The sequence below is a fragment of the Panthera pardus genome, unplaced genomic scaffold (genome assembly GCF_024362965.1).
Source record: "Panthera pardus isolate Hobbes unplaced genomic scaffold, ASM2436296v1 HiC_scaffold_17, whole genome shotgun sequence".
NCBI classification, from domain to species: Eukaryota; Metazoa; Chordata; class Mammalia; order Carnivora; family Felidae; genus Panthera; species Panthera pardus.
In genome coordinates, this window is record NW_026526732.1 from 65064616 (window position 1) to 65082989 (window position 18374).

Here is an 18374-nt window from a genome sequence, read left to right on the forward strand (position 1 = left end):
TAAATAGATTTAGTCAGTGTAATTACTGTGGCTCTGCAAACCTGTTTTGGGAGACATTTCTACAAATTATACAGTTTTAAATCATCTATATAGGTCCACCAATGCATTTGGTCTTATACAACCCATCTTAATAACTTAGATTCTAATTGTTTATGTCTTACTCCATTCTCTGATTTTTGGAAGGGAGTTTTAGAGACGAGAGTTGCTTTTAATTATGTTTTCCCTCTTTGGCTCAACTTAAGGGTTCGTACATCTTCGTTCAGAGTGCAAAGCCAGGGACACAGAGATATTCTATGAGCAAATGCTTAAAACTAAATTTACAAATGATGCTGAAGTTCTGAGGATTCAAGCCTTGTTGGCTGATACAGGATAAGGGGGAGAGAGAACTTGAATTTTAGTCACTGATAGTACAGAATGAAGTCATGGACATTTGGGGTGATGATGAACCAGCAAAACTAATGTCATGGAAACAGCAGAAATGGTGAGAGATTCTTTACATCTCCCCAGAATATTTGATCAACAAAAAACAGAGCAAATTCCTGTCTGAGGGCTGGTCCCTAGAGTCACACAAAGAGTGATCAGGGAATTAGAAAACAATCTCCTTTGCTCTGTTGCAAACTGTTTCCACCTGAGAAGTTAGTAACTCCCCTTGCCAGGGCATGGATTCAAATAAATTAATATTTGATATCTATAACACAGAAAGTTTAACTTACATTATACAGTGCTTACTGGTACAATTTCATACATCTATACAGTGGAGAAAATCCTTCTCTCCAGTATGTCCATTATGATATGAGGATGATTAAAGGCCATTAAGATTTCACCCTGTTTTGAAAATATATGTTAAAAATACAGTCAGCAAGAGTGTGTCCCTTTATTTATTTATTTAAAAGCAAGACACATGAAGTATAAAGTTAAGTCAAATAGCATTGTGAAATTTATGGTAAACACTAATCATATAATCTTCAAACAGCGGATTGCAAAAGTACAGTTTAAAAGTCCATTGTTGAGGCCATGCCCAACTTTTTTCTAAAAAAAATGTTTGTTCTATTACTTAAAGACTGGATAATGTAATTAACATAATGAAATTTCAGATTTAGAGAGGAAAAATAAATAGCATTGGATATTATATTTTCTGTAAATATATTCCTTTCATTTACATCAGATCATTATAGAAAAATCTCTGTATTTCTCTAGTAAGCTTGTCTCCAAAGAGAAGACAGTAGCAAATTCTGAGGACAGGTGATCTTTGGATAATCAAAAGAAAAAAATTCAAGGCAGGGTTGTTCTATAGTAATATGTTATTGATTCAAAGTATAATTTCAGGACTGAGTAGTTTTGCCAGAGAAATGGATTAGTTTCCTGTTTTGGGAAATATGTATATAAAAATAAGTTATATAATATTTTGAAATCCTTAGTTAAATTAGCTTTACAATCCTCACTGGAATTTCTGAGATTTAAATGTTTAGACCTTTCTACATTGTTTTTGTTTTGTTTAAAGAGTTACTAAAATCCTGGTTGATTTTTAAAGTGTCGTTGATAGTCTAGAATAGATTATAAACTAGAGCTTTCCTTATAATTAACATAAACATCCCCAAATCCAGAATTGTTCACTCTGTATCAGTGTACATTCCCCAAATAGTTTTATTAGGCAAGCTCTTTTAAGGGAAAAACACAAAAAGAAATTCATCCAAATAATAGAAAGATTATGAGGGGTGCCTGGGTGGCTCAGTGGGTTAAGCATCTGGCTCTTGATTTCAGCTCAGGTCATGGTCTCACAGTTGGTGGGATAGAGCCACGCATCAGGATGAAAGCTCATAGCCTGCTTTCGACTCTCTCTCTCTCTCTCTCTCTCTCTGCCCCTCTCAAGTTCTCTCTCTCTCAAAAATAAATAAATGAACATTTGAGAATAGAGAAAGATGATGAAAAGTTACACACACCTTACATTTTGCCTAATTTAACATTTTTTAAAAAAAGTTTGAGGAGCTCAAGGTCCTCTGTGATTTTTCAGTGATTTTGGTGACACCCTTCTGAAGTACTGTGGACAGAAGAATTGTCACACCCGTTTCACAATTACATGAGGAAATGAAGGTCAAGGTATTGATAATATATAGAATCAAGGAACAAATAGAAATAACCAGAACTTATTTAACCTTCTCAGCTACCTATGATTTCACAATGTCTTTCTCTAGGGCTAGGTATAGTTAATGCTGTTTCTTTAGGGACAAGGTTCTAGGCAGAAACTTTGCCTTTTATTTTTCTCTTTGTTTTCTAAAACAACAAACCAACTCAACTTTAATGGGAAGTGAAGGAAAAAAGAGAACGTTTCAAACGAACATTTCCTGCCATAATTTTATTTAATGGCAACGTATTTGATTTCTTTTGTTACAGGCAGTCACACAATTCACACACTCAAGGTCCAAATTGAAGCCACAGTGAAAAGGAGATACTATATTTATATTTCGTAAGAACGGGGCTTATGGCATGATGAAATGAAAAGATCTATAGTGCTTAAAACAAACAAACAACAACAACCAAGACAAATAAGAATATTGCCAAGGCTCCAGGGGGAAAAGCTGAGCTAATAAAAATGAAATTAGAAAGATGTCATTGTGATAGGTATGGTGTCTCATAGATTTGATCCTCAAAGTGTTGCATGTTGGAAGGAAAACTACCAGAACTGGGCCAGTGTAAAAATTAAAAAAAACTTTTTAGTAACGTTACCTATTTTGCTAATGAAGAGAAACACCAGACTCTCCAAGGAGGAGAAGTATCCTTTGAATAGCAACCAAGTAATTATTACCTTCTGTGAAATCAGCTCTCATTGCAACCAGGAAACCCTAAATTAAAAGGCTGGAACAGACATTTTGGCTTTGTGGTCTCCAAAGGGATACAGCTATATCCAAAATAAATAAATAGTAACCAGGACTAGCTACAGGAGAAAATCTTAGGTCAGAAGTAGTTAGAATGCACCTGACAAAGGCATATTAAAAACAAACAAACAAAAAATCCAAAAACCGATAAATTAATTGTTCCAACAATTAGATATTTAATAGTACAAAAAGCAAACAACTCTTCTGTATTACTTTGCTAGGGTTGCCATGACAAATGCTAAGACTTGATGGCTTAAACAACAGAAATTTATTTTATCACAGTTCTTGCAGCCAGAAGTCCAGAATTAAGGTGCTGGGAGGGTTGGAGTCTCCTGAAGGATCTCTCCTTGGCTTGCAGATGGCCACATTCTTGCTGCCTCTTCACATGATCATTCATTTGTGGGTGTCCTTGTTGTCTCTTTTCCTTCTCCATCTTTCTCCTCCTCCTCCTTCTTGTTTTTCTTCTTAAGATTTTATTTTTAAGTAATCTCTACACCCAATGTGGGGGCTTAAATTTATAACCCTGAGATCAGGAGTTACATGCTCTACTGACTGAGCCAGCCAGATGCCCTTTGTCTTTTTATGAGGACACTAGTCACATTGGATTAGAGCCACACCTTAGTAGCCTCATTTTAACTTAATCACCTCTTTAAGGACCTTATGTCCAAACATGGTTATATCTGAGGTACTAGAAAATATAATTACTGGACTTCAATGTATACATTTGGGGGGCGCCTGGGTGGCTCAGTTGGTTAGGCGACCGACTTTGGCTCAGGTCATGATCTCGCAGTTTGTGAGTTTGACCCCGGCGTCGGGCTCTGTGCTGACAGCTCAGAGCTTGGAGCCTGCTTCAGATTCTGTGTCTCCCCCTCTCTTTACCCCTCCCCTGCTCACATTCTGTGTCTCTTTGTCTCTCAATAATAAATAAACGTTAAAAAAAATTTATCAATGTATACATTTGGGGGGAAACATAATTCAGGTCATAACAAATTCTCTCCCCAAAAGATAAGGAAGGCTGCTTTCATAATAAATCATTTGACAACCGAATCATTTCCCCCTCCTAACTCCCAATTACTAACTTTCTAGATTTCCAAGAAATCTAGAAATTAGGTTTCAGAAACTTTATAAACTTGCTAAGAACATTTAAAAAAGAACAATTTGTATGGGAAAGTAAACCATAACTGCTATAGAATGGAGACAGCCTTTACTCAGATGATTGCGCGCCGTGTTTTTATACAACAAAGAGAATGTTTTTGTGCTTTAAAGAACAGCCTAAAAAATGTTAAGAAAGTATGGGTAGGCACTGGGACTCTTAATGCCTCCTCAGCATGCACTACACCCACTCCATATTGCGCAGCAGCAAGCACTTTGGAAGACCAACAGAGTTCAGGACAGAAGTTCCATGAGGTCCTGTCCAGTCCAACTTCTGTCTTCCAGGACTTGTTCACTTACAGTGACTGGTTCAGAAATGGACACATCAACTAATTTGGTCCAGGCAGAATGAAGTGCAGCATTTTTGATTGCTGGGAAAAGGGAAATTCTCTTTCTAACTGGACAATGTACTGTGTGAAAATGATACAGCTACAAGTAGCTATTTTGTGATAATGGGGGAATGTAAGTCTAAGAATGAAGCTTTTCTTGGAAGAAAAAAGAACTGATAGAATTGTAAGGAAACTGAATTAGATTTGATCAGACTGTACCCTAAGTCCCTCACCTCTGGACTCCTAAATTATGTAAGCTAATAAATTCCTTTTACTGTTACTTTTTAAAATTCTGTTGTTTACAACCAAAACAGTATTTACTAATATACCTTCCAGCTTCCAACTAACAAGCCAAGTACCATTTGTTTGCCTTTAAAAGAATATTGTTGGGGGTGCCTGGGTGACTCAATTGGTTGAGCATCTGACTCTGCATTTCAGCTCAGGTCATGACCCCAGGGTTGTTGGACTGAGCCACGTATGGGCTCTGCACTGAGTGTGGAGCCTGCTTGAGATTCTCCCTCTCTCTGTCTGTCTCTGTCTCCCTCTCCCCCCCACCCCCACTCATGATCTCTATCACTGTTTCTCTCTAAAATAAAAGAAAATTGTAATCCAAGAAAAACTATAATTTTAAAAAGTAAAATTTGGCCAGATAATTGTGGCTATATAAACAACTAAGGGTTCTAGAACTAAAATCTAGAATCAGTAGTGAATCAACATTTGGGAAAATGATTTCATTCCTTCTCCCCCTATATTTCTTTCATTCATACTGATATCCAATTCCAAGAAGCATGATGAATATTAGTAAGGTAATAACTATAAAGTACTTTGATTTCTGATTTAGAGAGTAATATCAAGTACATCATCATATATAAAAGCAAATATTGTGTCAAACAAGGTTAACCATTGGATTGAAACCATCTATTTCACTTTCTCTCATTAGTCACATTGAAAACTAACTAGTTGTGAAATAAGGTTAATGAAGTAGAAACATACAGTCTGATAATCAAATCCAGAAACAAAAGATGCATGTAGTAGTCCCCCTTCCAGGAAAATTAAAAATTCAATCATTTCTTCTAGGATCGAGATTGGCTGCTGGCCATTACCAGCAAAAGAAATATTTCTGAAAGCATGAAATTAAATTCTATAGCACATAAAAATAAAGACATTCTATTTTTTTAAATGACAGTAGTGATTCTTGCGCTCATAATTTAAAAGCAAAGAAACTCTAGAAAAGCGAGATTCAAGGCATAGCGATAAATGAGAGCCCTCAGGAGTTAGGAAGTATTTCCTATATTGTCATTTAACAAGTTACTATTTCTTTCTTGTTTGAGTGAAGACCTTTGCAGTGAAGATCTTTGTAGAGATGGTCATTGTCAAGATACAGACAACCTTCTAATGGAAATCATGTGACTTTGTACTTTCTTAGTTTAATTCGGTCTGATTTCTTTTACTTTTCAGGATATTTCTTAATTTCATACTTATAAAGAGGTATATGGAAAGTATTCATAACTCTCACATTGTCTACTTATAAGGATTCCTACACACTTATTTAAAAAAATGATACATCAGTTTTTCCGGTTCCCCAAAAGTATAGATGAACGCAAGGCATCAGTCAACGGCTAATGTCCCGCTGCAATTTAAAGGAGCCGAAGTAGAACGGGAGGAAGCAGTGAGCTCTCACAGGGCACAGGGAACAGGGCACAGAGCACAACCTGGATAAGTTGAGAGGAATCAACTCTCAGATGGTCTGATTTGTCCAAAAATTGTTTACATGTATTTACAGAATTTAGATTCTTGAAAACTTATCCCACCAATTACACACAACAGTTTAATGCCTTGCCCCCAGCTTTACTGGGATATAACTGAAGCGTAACACTATGCAAGCTTAAGGTGTACAACGCTTACCAGAGAAGTTAGTTGACACAACCATCAACTCACGTAGTGATAATTTGTGTGTGTGTGTGTGTGTGGTGAGAAGTTTCAAGACATACTCTGTTAGCAACTTTCAAATATATAATACAGTTAAATACTTTTGTAAGTACTCCAGTTTGATACCATTTCATAGTTGGGAAAAAATGATGGGCTTGATTTAAGGTACTCTACTTCCTTCATTAATGAGAAGAATTAATCCCTCTATAATACCTAAAATTTTCAGGCCCTTCTAGTGCTGTTTCTTCTTTTTTTAAATATTTATTTATTTTTGAAAGAGAGAGAGAGAGAGAGACAGAGCATGAGCAGGGGAAGGACAGAGAGAGAGGGAGACATAGAACCCAAAGCAGGCTCCAGGCTCTGACCTGTCAGCACAGAGCCCGATGTTGGGCTTGAATTCATGAACTACGAGATCATGACCTGAGCCAAAGACAGACGCTTAACATACTGAGCCACCCAGATGTCCCTAGTGCTGTTTCTAACTAGATTTCTATGGTTTGCCCAGAAGATACCCAGATGAAGTTTGCCTATATTCTGGGAGGAAAAGCTCAGCTTTCACTGAACCTCACATGCAGGAATGAAAACACTTTTCATATTCATGCTCTTCAGGTGTTGCTTTTAACGCATTTTTAGCAACATTCTTCTGAAAGGCAATAATTCTCCACTTACAACTCTATCAACTGAATGGGCAGTAATATTAAATTGTTTGTACTTGGCAGAACATTCATAAGCAAAACACAGCAAATCATTGTCTAAAAAGACAGTACCTAGTGACTTAGGGTCCTGTGACCCTAAGTAGATCAGCACATAGATAAGTCTCAATGCAGTCCCTTCACCTTAAACGTTAGTGGCTAGATGGAAGATTGCATTAGGATAGTTTATGGAAGTATAATTATGCAAAATTATTCACTCTCACTCCATGGACTCATTTATTCAAGCATACTTACTGAATAGCTGGTATGGACCAGGACCTAGGCCTCCAAAGATGAACAAAACAGACATAGCCCTACTACCCCCTCCCTGCTAATACCCCTGCCCCCTCCCCTGGCTTTTGACCCAATGAGAGAGATAGGGAGTGAAGCAAGCACTTAAACTCTCTGTGAGGAGTGCCACAGGGCTACCAGATGCCTGTGGAAGGGACTTCCATGTGTAAATCTAGGTCACTATTCAAATCTGAACCTCAGGGATCAGGTCTGGGCTGAATTTTCAGACTTGGGTATCACCAGCGTATGCAGTGTGTAATAATCAAAACCATGACAGAGGAAGAGATGACCCATAGAAGGGCCAATGCCCAAGGACAGAATCAGACTTCAAAAGACAGACTCCCTCCCCATGGTTTCTCAAAACATAATGCTGATCTCACCCTAAGTAAAGATGGGAACAGTTCCGATGGCACTAAATATATCTCTAAAATGTCTTCCATTGACTCTGGCCTCAGGTGGGCCTGTGAATAGGAGTGCCCTCTGATCTGTGTTTGAATGCTTCTCAATTTCATCCCTAATTTGATACTTATATTTTTTTTTCAAGATTGCCATTGTCTTCTACCTCAAATTATGGAGCTGGAGATATCCTTTTATGATGAGAAGCAGGTTCTGGTGATTAAAAATAGTTTCCAAGCTCACAGTGAGCTAGCTCTTGATTATGTAACACCATTGTATTAGATGCTTGCTTCCTGGAGAAATAAAAGGGTACATTATTCCTTAGGTCCAAAATATCCTAGTTGGAACTCAAAGCTCATGAGAGAAGGGGATAGTGAATCTGTGTATAACTAAATTCTGTTCACAGCTTTGTGTAGCAGGTCTCTTGAGAATGTAGGGGAGTTTTGTTCTGCATAACTTTGTCAAGCGAACTAGCTGCAGATGTGCTATGGGGCCATTTACAGTGCAGTGCCTCAAGTAGGAAGGCAAGACTGATGTCTTTACCGGATAAAATCTTTAAGGAGGGCTAGTCCCCTTAAAGTATGTCTGCAGTTGATCTGATACCAGACAAACAATTTCACTTCACCTTAGGCAGCAAAGACAAGAAAGTAAAGTGTAATTTCTCACATTCTCTTTGATAGATTTTCTTCTCTTTCTGTTAAAATGAGACTATCTTCTTCAGACATTGCAATATACTTTGGGGGGTAGGGAAAAAATTTCTGCTAATAAATATTCCACAATGGCCTGACCCATGAAATGAGACTCATCTTGAAGTAAAAGTTACCCTAAGGATAGCTCGCTATCAAGTTTATTCAGAGCAGTTAAGACCCAAGGAAAGCAGGGCTTTCTTCCTTTTCCTTTAGTCTAAATTTAACATCTATTTTAGCCTCCAAATGACTTCAGGTTAAAACATCTTCTTGCTGTTACCAAGTGTGCTATCTTTGGTAATCCTACATCCAAAATATTAATTAGCATTCTCTTTGGTATCTGAAAATCTAAATTACGGAATCACACCTTTCCTTTTTGTAGCCACACTGGTAACGATAATTAAAAAGTGCTATCAGTGGCATAGCTCAAAACTCAAGATGAATGAAATATTATAAAATTTCAAAACCTGAAACAGGAACGAAGTGGAAGTTGCTAGAATGTTATCTTACCTCTACCCTCAATCCTACGGAATTACGTGTGCCTTTTATTATCATTATTGTTGCCAGGCCAGCTCCACACCGCTCAAGCATAGAGAGGTTGTAGTTGTTCACAGACCTGGGGTATTCCGGAAAGAAGTGGTCAGCCTTTCTATAGTGTGCTGCTGCTGCAGGTGGAAAGCAGGTTGATTTTCGGTGGCTCGTGGATTAGGTGCTTCTGCTGTGCTGTTGAGTTCTTTCAATCCAGCTTACATGCAGCTGCCAGAATAAATCTCCTGCTCTGTCATTCCCCTTCTCAAAATCCTCCTTGCCTCATCCAATGTGGTGACTGTAGTCCAGGTCAGGCATCCAAGGTGCTATGCCCTCTAACGCCACTGCCCTATTTCACACACTCTGAGGCTCACACGTCCCTCACCGCCAGCTTTTCTTCACATTGTTCTATTTGGAATGCTGGATCGTCCTGACCTCCAGCCCCAATTCCCACACTTTAAAAATCCAGGCCTGCAAAAAATACTACTTTCTTTACAATGACTTCTTGGTCCCTGATTGCATCTACTGAATTTTCATGGTATTTTATCTGCAAGTCTCTAATTTGTACCATTTTCTATCCTGTCTCATGGTAATTATTGGATACGTCTTATCTCTCCACAAAAGAACAAGGTCCAGGTGAACAGAAATGATCTTTCACTCTATAAGTATAATTATTAAAAATTCAGGCAAAGAAAGGTTTGCTTCAAATTTTTTTTAATGTTTATTTATTTTTGAGAGACAGAGACAGAATGTGAGTGGGTTAGGGGCAGAGAGAGAGGGAGACACAGAATCCAAAGCAGGCTCCAGGCTCCGAGCTGTCAGTACAGAACCCGGTGCGGGGCTCGAACTCACGAACTGCGAGATCATGACCTGAGCCGAAGTTGGACGCTTAACCGACTGAGCCCCCCAGGCACCTCGAAAGATTTGCTTTTGATGGGACTCACAGCTGTGTTTTTTTCCTAGCAATGTCCATATTTCAGTAAGGTTTATTCTTGGTTCTGCTGATGACTGTGAGTAAGTTTTGCTTGATGTTGATACTACAGACCTGATTTGAGGCGATTGAATGTCTGCCTTCTTAGTGAAAGGAGAGTACTTTTTCAAGAAGGGTTATACCGAGAAGGCGTTTGTTCTAAGCTTTAAAATATTTAACCATTTTGAGTTGAAGGCATCATGGAATAATTTTTAAGTCAATATTGTACTTTTACTCTCAAAATGTTCCACTGTGGTTTTCAATACTTTTATTGTCTGTCTTAAATGCTATATTACATGTCATCTAAATTAGTAATCATGTTCCTCATTAAAACAAACGCACTCTGGTGGTGGCAGACTTAATTCAATTTAACAAAATACATGGAATACTGACTGTGTTAGATGATCACAGAGAATTATCATAATGAAAGCAGTCTAGTTGCTCAAGTAGCTCAAAATCCAACAGCCCAAGTGTTAAGCCACAGTCACGAAGAAGCAGTTAGAGAACATTTTGTTGGGATTTTTGTGCAAAGAGTCAGAATAAAGACATCAGATTTGTTTAAACATTCACTTATATATACCACCAGAGTGTTTTCTTTTTTCTTATCTTAATGTTTCCTCAACCTTACTGCAGAATACATAATTGGAGCAAGATGTATCTTGGGCTATACAAACTTGTTATCATCTGAGCTTTCCCAAAGTCTCTCCAGCCTCAGGAATACTTAACCTGGGTCCTCAGAGGGTCAATGAAGTTATCAAGAACCACAGAATAAGGGGTGTCTGGGTGGTTCAGCTGGTTAAGCATCCGACTTGGTTTTGGCTCAGGTCATGAACTCACTGTTTGTGAGTTCGAGACCCTCATAGGGCTCTGTGCTGACATTGCAAAGCCAGCTTGGGATTCTCTCTCTCTCTCTCTCTCTCTCTCTCTCTCTCTCTGTCCCTCCTCCACATGTGCCTGCACTCTGTCTCAAAAATAAATAAATAAACTTAAAAAAAAGAACCCCGAAACAAGTAGACTTCACAGCACATTTCCATAGCTTGATTGATTATGCCATGTCATTTTTACTGAAAGCAAAATGATTTGAAAAATCCAGCAGTCTGAGTCTGTTTTTGATGCACTATAGAGCACTCATACTTTATCTGACTCAATGCTGGAACTTTTTGATGATTATTTATTCATGTTTTGATTACTTGGGTTTTGATGGTGGTTGTTGACTGGCTTCTATCCTCCAAAATCTCCAGAACTCTATGGAACTCTTAAAATCAAATAACTTTGGAGACAGGAAGGACTTGGTGATCTATCCAACCCTAATTTCTCATTCTCTATAGAAGAATCTGAGACCTAGAGTGGTTAATTGCCCCCCATCAGTTAGTAATTTACAGTGACTAGAACTTGAATTTTCACACTTCTAGCCTGGTGATTGATCAGCCTACTATGAAAAGCAGTTAGAAAGAATTCTAGTTCTCATCAACTTTGTGAGGTCTATGGTGAGTTAAACATGATTTTTAATGAAGGACTAGCCTTCGATTAATTGCACATGTGCTGCTCAGCTTCAACACGTTTTCTTCCCAACATAAATGTTTCTTTGAACGATTGTCTTTGTAGTTGTCTCTAAAACTAATTTTCCCTTCGGTGCTCTTTATCCCATGTTCAGCGGTGCTTTTGCCTTTATCTCTGATGTGAAACTATATCAAATGTACTTTTTCCCCCTAAAATATTAACTATATCTCAGCCCCTAAATATCTTTTATCTAGAATGGCTGTGATATCTTCAAAGAATTCCTGCAGATTAGTTATGCAAGCCTGAATCCATCATGGCCAGCATTCATCAAGTGATGCTTTAGCACTCCATGGGAGATGATTGTTTGACCACCCCCCTGGGGTCTTGCTCATTTCAATTAGCACGTGAAGGATGGAGAGAGAAGAAATCTTCACTCTGGGCGCTACCAGTGGCAAATGTCCGTATTACTTTTAGATCTATGAAGAAGTCTTACTTCTGCCTTTAGGTTTAAGATCAGTAATTATCTGCCTCCTGAAACTTAGTTTTTTCTCAGAAAATGCACCAACATTTTAGTATTTCTGTATTTCTAGTATTTCTATATCACACAATTGACATTGCTTATTCTTTTCTTTTGCTTTACAATAAAAATGAGGATAATAGGTACTTGTACAAATGAGAGAAAAGATTGTGCCACTTATCTTACTGGATAAGAAAAAAAAAGGAGAGTTGCTTTATCTCTTATGTGAGAAGGTAATTGTGTTTGTACTGATTGTTACTCTTTGGCCTGTGAATTCTTTGCTCTCTATTTAATTTCTGGAAGAGAGGCATTTGCTTGTAAGATATTTTATATTTCATTATGAAATAATGAGAGAGCTAAAGCAAGCCTGATTAAATTACAGCTATCCAAAGATAGAGAAATTTTAGTTCCAAATTTAGTGTTGTACAATAGGGCTTGTCAATTAATAGCAATAAAAGTGGCTGGAACGGACCCACGAGCATATTTAGCTGGCTCCTGAATGCATTTTTTGAAATAAATTTAAAATTCATTTTATCATTTTATAATAATAATAAAAAAATCCTTTCACCAAGTAGTAATGCTCTTTTATAGTAACATGGAAAAGAATGAGAAGATACATAAAATAGAAATATAAAGATATCCCTTTAGCTTCTTTCTGCAACAAAGTGGCATTACAGAATTAATTTATTCCTCTTTAAATGTAGTTCCAAAAGAGGAAAAGCAAAGAATATTTACTATATACCTTATGCATCAAGAAAATGTTCTTTTATTTTCATCAAATTAGCCTCTTCTTAGGAAGTATAGATATTGAAACTAGATTATAAAGATATGGCCCCTCATGTTTTCCTTTACAGTTTCCCAGTGTGTCATTTTTGTGTTTAAATTAGAAGCACCTTTTACATTTGGTATATAAAAGGTAACCAGCCTCACCAATACGTTCCAGTGTTGACTGTATACTAAATAATAGAGCAGATTAAAAGTGTCTTGAGTTGTCTACAAACCAGTAGAACGATAGGATACATTTTAAAAAGGGAAATTGGAATGGTCTTGGGAATCATGTTTTTTTAAAACATATTTCTGAACCCTAGATAAGAGGCACCATGTTAGGCCACTTAGGTAAGGGTACAGAGCTGCATGGTCTACAGCAGCCCCTGCCATTTATAAACTCACATCTAATGAAATAAGGCAAATTATTTCTCTGCTGCTCGAAATCAGCAATTTTACTATGTCACTCCAATTAGAAGTCAAATCCTGGGGCACCTGAGTGGGTTGAGCTTCCAACTTTGCTCACGTCATGATCTCACAGATCATGGGTTCAAGGCCCGCATCAGGCTCTGTGCTGACAGCTCAGAGCCTGGAGCCTGCTTTGGATTCTGTGTCTCCCTCTCTCTCTGCCCCTCCCTCCGTCACGCTCTGTCTCTATCAAAATTAAATAAATGTAAAGAAAAATGAAAAAAAATTCAAATCCTTATGGTGAGCTGGTAATCTCTAAAATTTAACAGAGTAGGCACCTCTCACCCCCTTCCCATTGTTGCCACCTCCCCCATGTGCTTTTTCAACACATGCTTTCTCACTGTTGCTCTGGAAAGTCTGCCTCAGGGCTTTTGCACATCTGCTTAGACGCTATCTCTGATATCCACAAGGACAGCTCCTTCACTTCATTCTAATCCTGAGTCAAAACTCCCCACAGGTTTTCTTTGACAACCTTCTCTAAAATTAAACCCATCTCCATACCTCATATTTTCTTACATATTTACCTTCTCTAGGATTTATTGCTACCCAACATACCATATATTGCACTTATTAATTTTTTATATTGTCCATTTTCAAATAGATTACAAAATCTTTGATCTTGGGAAATTTTGTCTTCTACATTCCCTACTATGTGCCTGAAACACTGCCTACCACACTCTAGGTGCTCAGTAAATATCTGCTTAATGAATGAATACATAATAAGCCAAAAACATGTGTCCACTAATAGCTATGACATAATAAAAAACATTATAAATAGTATAAGCAGAAAATGGGTATTGTCCTAAATCATGGGATTCTACAGATGGACTTTGCAAGTGGAATTATTTTAATCTCTGTTGTATTTTCTGTACAATGGGTTTATGTGGTTAATAAACTACCTCATTTCTTCCATAAATACTAATGATAGAGTGCTATAATGTCTTTAGATTTTTTTAATTTTAAAGAGAAGCTAGGAATATGTCTCTTCTTTTCTGAGAGTAATTATGAAAATACACCAATTGCTATGAATAATTCCACTTTAAAATATGCAATGTTTGATAATAGATCTCAAATATGAAATTAATTTCTTCTTTTCTAATCAACCTCTTCCTATTTGGAATCTTAATAGCTGAAATAACAGAGATCCATTGTGTTTTTAATCAAATTAGCAGGCAGATTTCCTCCTTTATTGCCCTTCCATAAAAATCTATTTAGCATAAAATAAGGATGCTGTAACATTTTCAGGCAATATTTGATTATGTACAGACTTAAATGCTTCCAATTCTAACCAATTATTGGAGGGTGCATCTAATTATATCTACACTTCTAATTCAGCAATCTGTTTTTCCAGTTGTTTCAATCTGGCATATCACTCTTTTCTCCTCTCAGCAGAAAAAAAAAGATATAATAGACCTACATAGCATTGATCAAGCAATTTCCCTAAATGAATAACTGGTGTTCTTTATAGGCAACACTGGAAGCTGCAAACAAATATCATCATTCGTTCAACTAATTGGGAAAAAAAATATCACTAAGGAAGAAAGAGGATTTAGAAACGAACTTTCCACAAAAATGAGAGTGACAGATAATACAGGTTGCTGTTAATGAGTGTGTGTATGTGCCTTTGTGTGATAACACAGCCAGGTGAGAGTATTGAAGGGGTTAGAGGTAAACAGCACACCCAACTTAGACAGGAAGAGCACACTGATTAAGAGGTACAGTTCACTATTTATCTGGAAAGCCTTACCTCTACCCTCAGTAAGTTGGGGCTTTCTGAGACAGGTGCAAAACCAGAATTCACTGTTGCCAACTAGCAAAAAGCAAAGCAGATGGGTGGAGTTGAGTGGGGAGGGGGAATCTGCTTAAGTTATTTCACTGCCCTTTCATTGCCCTCTGTCATATGGCCCCTTCCTAGTTTTTAACAAGGCAATGTGATTCTCACTTATCTTCTTGATCCAAAAGACACATGGCTCAGCCATCTTGTCTAAAATTTCAATCCACTCACCAGATTCATATCTTTATATTTTAAAATAATCTTATTGAACAAATACTGTCTGACAGTTGGCGAATGGCCCTGCGTTCAGCACAGACATACCCTAAGGATATGATATGTCTGAGGGTGGCAAGTTGAGGCTTGGGGAAAGGGTGTACTCAAAAGCAAGAAAGAAGATAGGCAGAGCAGGAGGGAGGGAAGGGGAACAGGGATGGAAATGAAGGAAGGAAGAGAGGAAGAAAAAGAGGGAGGGAAGAAGGAAGGAAAGTAAGAACTACATGACTGATCTCCTTGTCTAACCGTTAATTTTCAACTTATCATCCTTACTCTCTGGCCATACCTAAATTCTTACAGTTTTCTAAGCACACCGAAGCAGATCCTGTTACATGGCCTTTTCTCATTTTCTTCTCTCCATCTGGAGAATGTTGTAGGTAACATTCCCTAAACCTCCAGACCTTTCCTGACCACTCCTTGCTTGATGCCTACACTATCCGCTCTCCACTGTTTCTATCTTAACAAGTGAAATACATTTGCCAAGTATTAGTTTGCATGTGTACTCTCCTTCCTTGGGCAAGAAACAACTTGAGGCAAGAAGCTAGATCTTTATGTTCTTGTTTTCCCAGTAGCTCACACAGTGCCTGGCAAGTACTATCCACTCAGTGAATGCTGACTGAATAACGCCTGTAAAGAAATCTCTCAACTTCTCTGAAATTCTCTCGCATTGTATAGGTGAATGAAACACTGGCAAAGGTAACATTTGTGAGGGCTTCTGTGTTCGTCAGGACTGAGTTGAGCAGTTACATTCAGTATGTCGTCACATCCTCATAACTAACTTGCCAAATAAATGGCCTTTAGCACTTGCATTTTCTAGGCATGTAACTTATGTGTACAGATGCTGAGGAACTTGACCAAGGTCATGCAATTACAAAAAATGCATGAAATTAGATCAGGAGGCGATGTAGTACATAAGAAGTCTTGGGGTTAACATACTCTTAGTGTCATTTCTAGCTGTGACATTGACTGTTTATGCCATTTAGGAAAGGACTCAAAACTTGACTATATTCAATTTCCCTCTTTCTGAAATTCAGGCAAAATACCACTTTGTCAAAATCACAGAACGTCTGTGAGGTCATATAACTTAATCCATGTGAAAATATTCTTCAAAATCATATGTTGCTATGATTTTAAGTTTATTATTATGATAACTTGATGATACTATATGTTCTCCCCATAGCTATGCTCTTTCTTAGGCAAAAAATAGTTTAAGAAGAAAATAATAGCAATAATGAGAAACCCATATTAGCACAATACACAGTGATAGAGTGCTAATGTGTAAATATTATTCCCCACACATAGTATATGTATTTTAATGAGATTTCTGAGGATGCCCAGGCAAAATAATGTATCTTGTTCCTTCTGGTAGCTATTTTTTCTCTGTAATAAGACAATCTCTGATTTAGGATCAGATTCATTTGGTTGTATTATGTTCATTAAAGATGAACCTTTAAGGAGCTCCTAATTCAAGTCTGTTTTGACCTTGATTATTTTCCTTTCTTATAGATCTTCTGGGATTTGGTCTTTTGTTCACTTTGGCAAAGTGCAGCCTGCTTTATCTCTCAGACTACTTTAGATTGGACGCTGACATAGTCCAGCTTTTACTGGTCATTGCTCTTATTTATAACTTGATCATGTTTCATTTTTTCTCTATTTATGGCCAGAAGGAAAATAATTTAAATACTTCTATCACAGATTAATCTTGCCTTTGATATCACTTGTTAATATAAGAAAAAGCTGTCCAAATGAATTTAGGAACTAGAAACTTGCCTTAGGACTAGAAAATTCTACCAGGATAGATTTTTCTGTGCCATCATCCTATACTCAGTTTCATCTCTGAAATCACTATTTTTTAAAGGATTTTATAGCTTCTTAGGCAAGTTTATGAGCAGAATACCCATGTGCATAAGCTGTTTGCCTTACCCCTGCCATTAAAATGTTCTTTTACAGATAAAGATATATTAGTTAGATGTGTTTGGACTAATTAATCCCTACAGAAGGAGTGGAATGTAAAGTGAAGGAGGGATAAGATTAGAATTGGGAGAGGTATGTCCAGCAGACAGGGATAAGGAGGTTATGGTTTATAATAAAAGTAACCAAGTCATAGCCAGCTATATCTCAGAGAAGACAACCAGGATCTAGAGAGGAAGTAGTATGTCAAGGACTGGTCTACCACTGTCAAATTCCCCAGATTTCCTGGGTTCTCAGCCTGTAGCACAATTCTAGAGCTCTCTCTGAAAATTCAGAGAGGTAATTCACCATGCTTCCTGTCCCCACCATTCAGGATCACTACATAAAATACAAGCCCCTGAAAAATTTCACCCTTATTTTTCCTTTCACCCTGACACTGCTCTGCTACCCTGCCTTCCCTTCTCTTGACTCAAACCCATGTTTGTCCTCAGTGTCCTCTGACACCCTTTGCTTTTTTGCCTTAGTGTCCTGGCTCTTGCTTGAGACTGCTCTCTCTCCTGCACTCCATCAGCCTCAGAGTCCTGTCTCCTTAGTATCCCTCTACGTTTTATCCTCTACTTTGGATACATTGTTTTTTATAAACTTGATGCTCTGACTCTCCAGGTAGGTTACTTTCATTTTTTTTTTTCTTTTATCTCTTATTTTCCGGCTTCCTATTTGTTTCCAACAATCCTTCAATTCTTTGGTATTTGACTTTCAGCTTTTTTGTTTAAAAAAATTCTGGCCTAACTGAGGGTAATTGCAGTGTTTATATAGATAACACATCCAACATTATGACCACTTGGTTGCTTAACCACATCATCTCCAATGACCCCAATCTGGATGCTCTGTCAACCATCATTCTCATGGTGACTGACTATGACCTATAGCTCTACTTCTGAAATCTTATACTGCCCTCTTTCTCAGTTCATGACTTCCACTGTACATGCTATTGAATTTACTTGATCTATAAACTTTCTAATTGCTTTGGCATCCTCTTCTATTTACTCCATTCTCTTACCTTGACATTATGTCACTAAAACTTTCAACTCCCTTACACCCTGATCCTGGGTCAATCCAACTTTCTCTCATTTCCGGCATTTGGACTACTGAGAAAATCAAGCAACTAAATGGCCTGGTGTCAATATGAATTCATTGTTCCTAACTAAACTGGACCCTCAACAACTTGACAAAAAAATCCCTAGCTCATCCATTCCTCAGAGTGGCTCTTTCATAACTTTCAGAACTTTCCTAAAGCCTCTGTGATTTAATCCTCTCTTC

At 37.6% G+C, this 18374-nt stretch overlaps 1 protein-coding gene across 5 annotated transcripts in view; it reads right to left on the bottom strand.

The window, feature by feature from the left end:
- Positions 1 to 18374, bottom strand: part of FUT9 (fucosyltransferase 9) — a 197192-nt gene that overhangs the window by 48410 nt on the left and 130408 nt on the right. Inside the window, exon 3 of one of the 5 annotated variants that reach the window (XM_019442884.2) lies at positions 714 to 825. The exons of the other annotated variants lie outside the window; for them this stretch is intronic. The gene's annotated coding sequence lies outside the window, so the exon portion shown is untranslated. The remainder of the gene's footprint in view (positions 1 to 713; positions 826 to 18374) is intronic. 5 annotated transcript variants of the gene reach the window in all.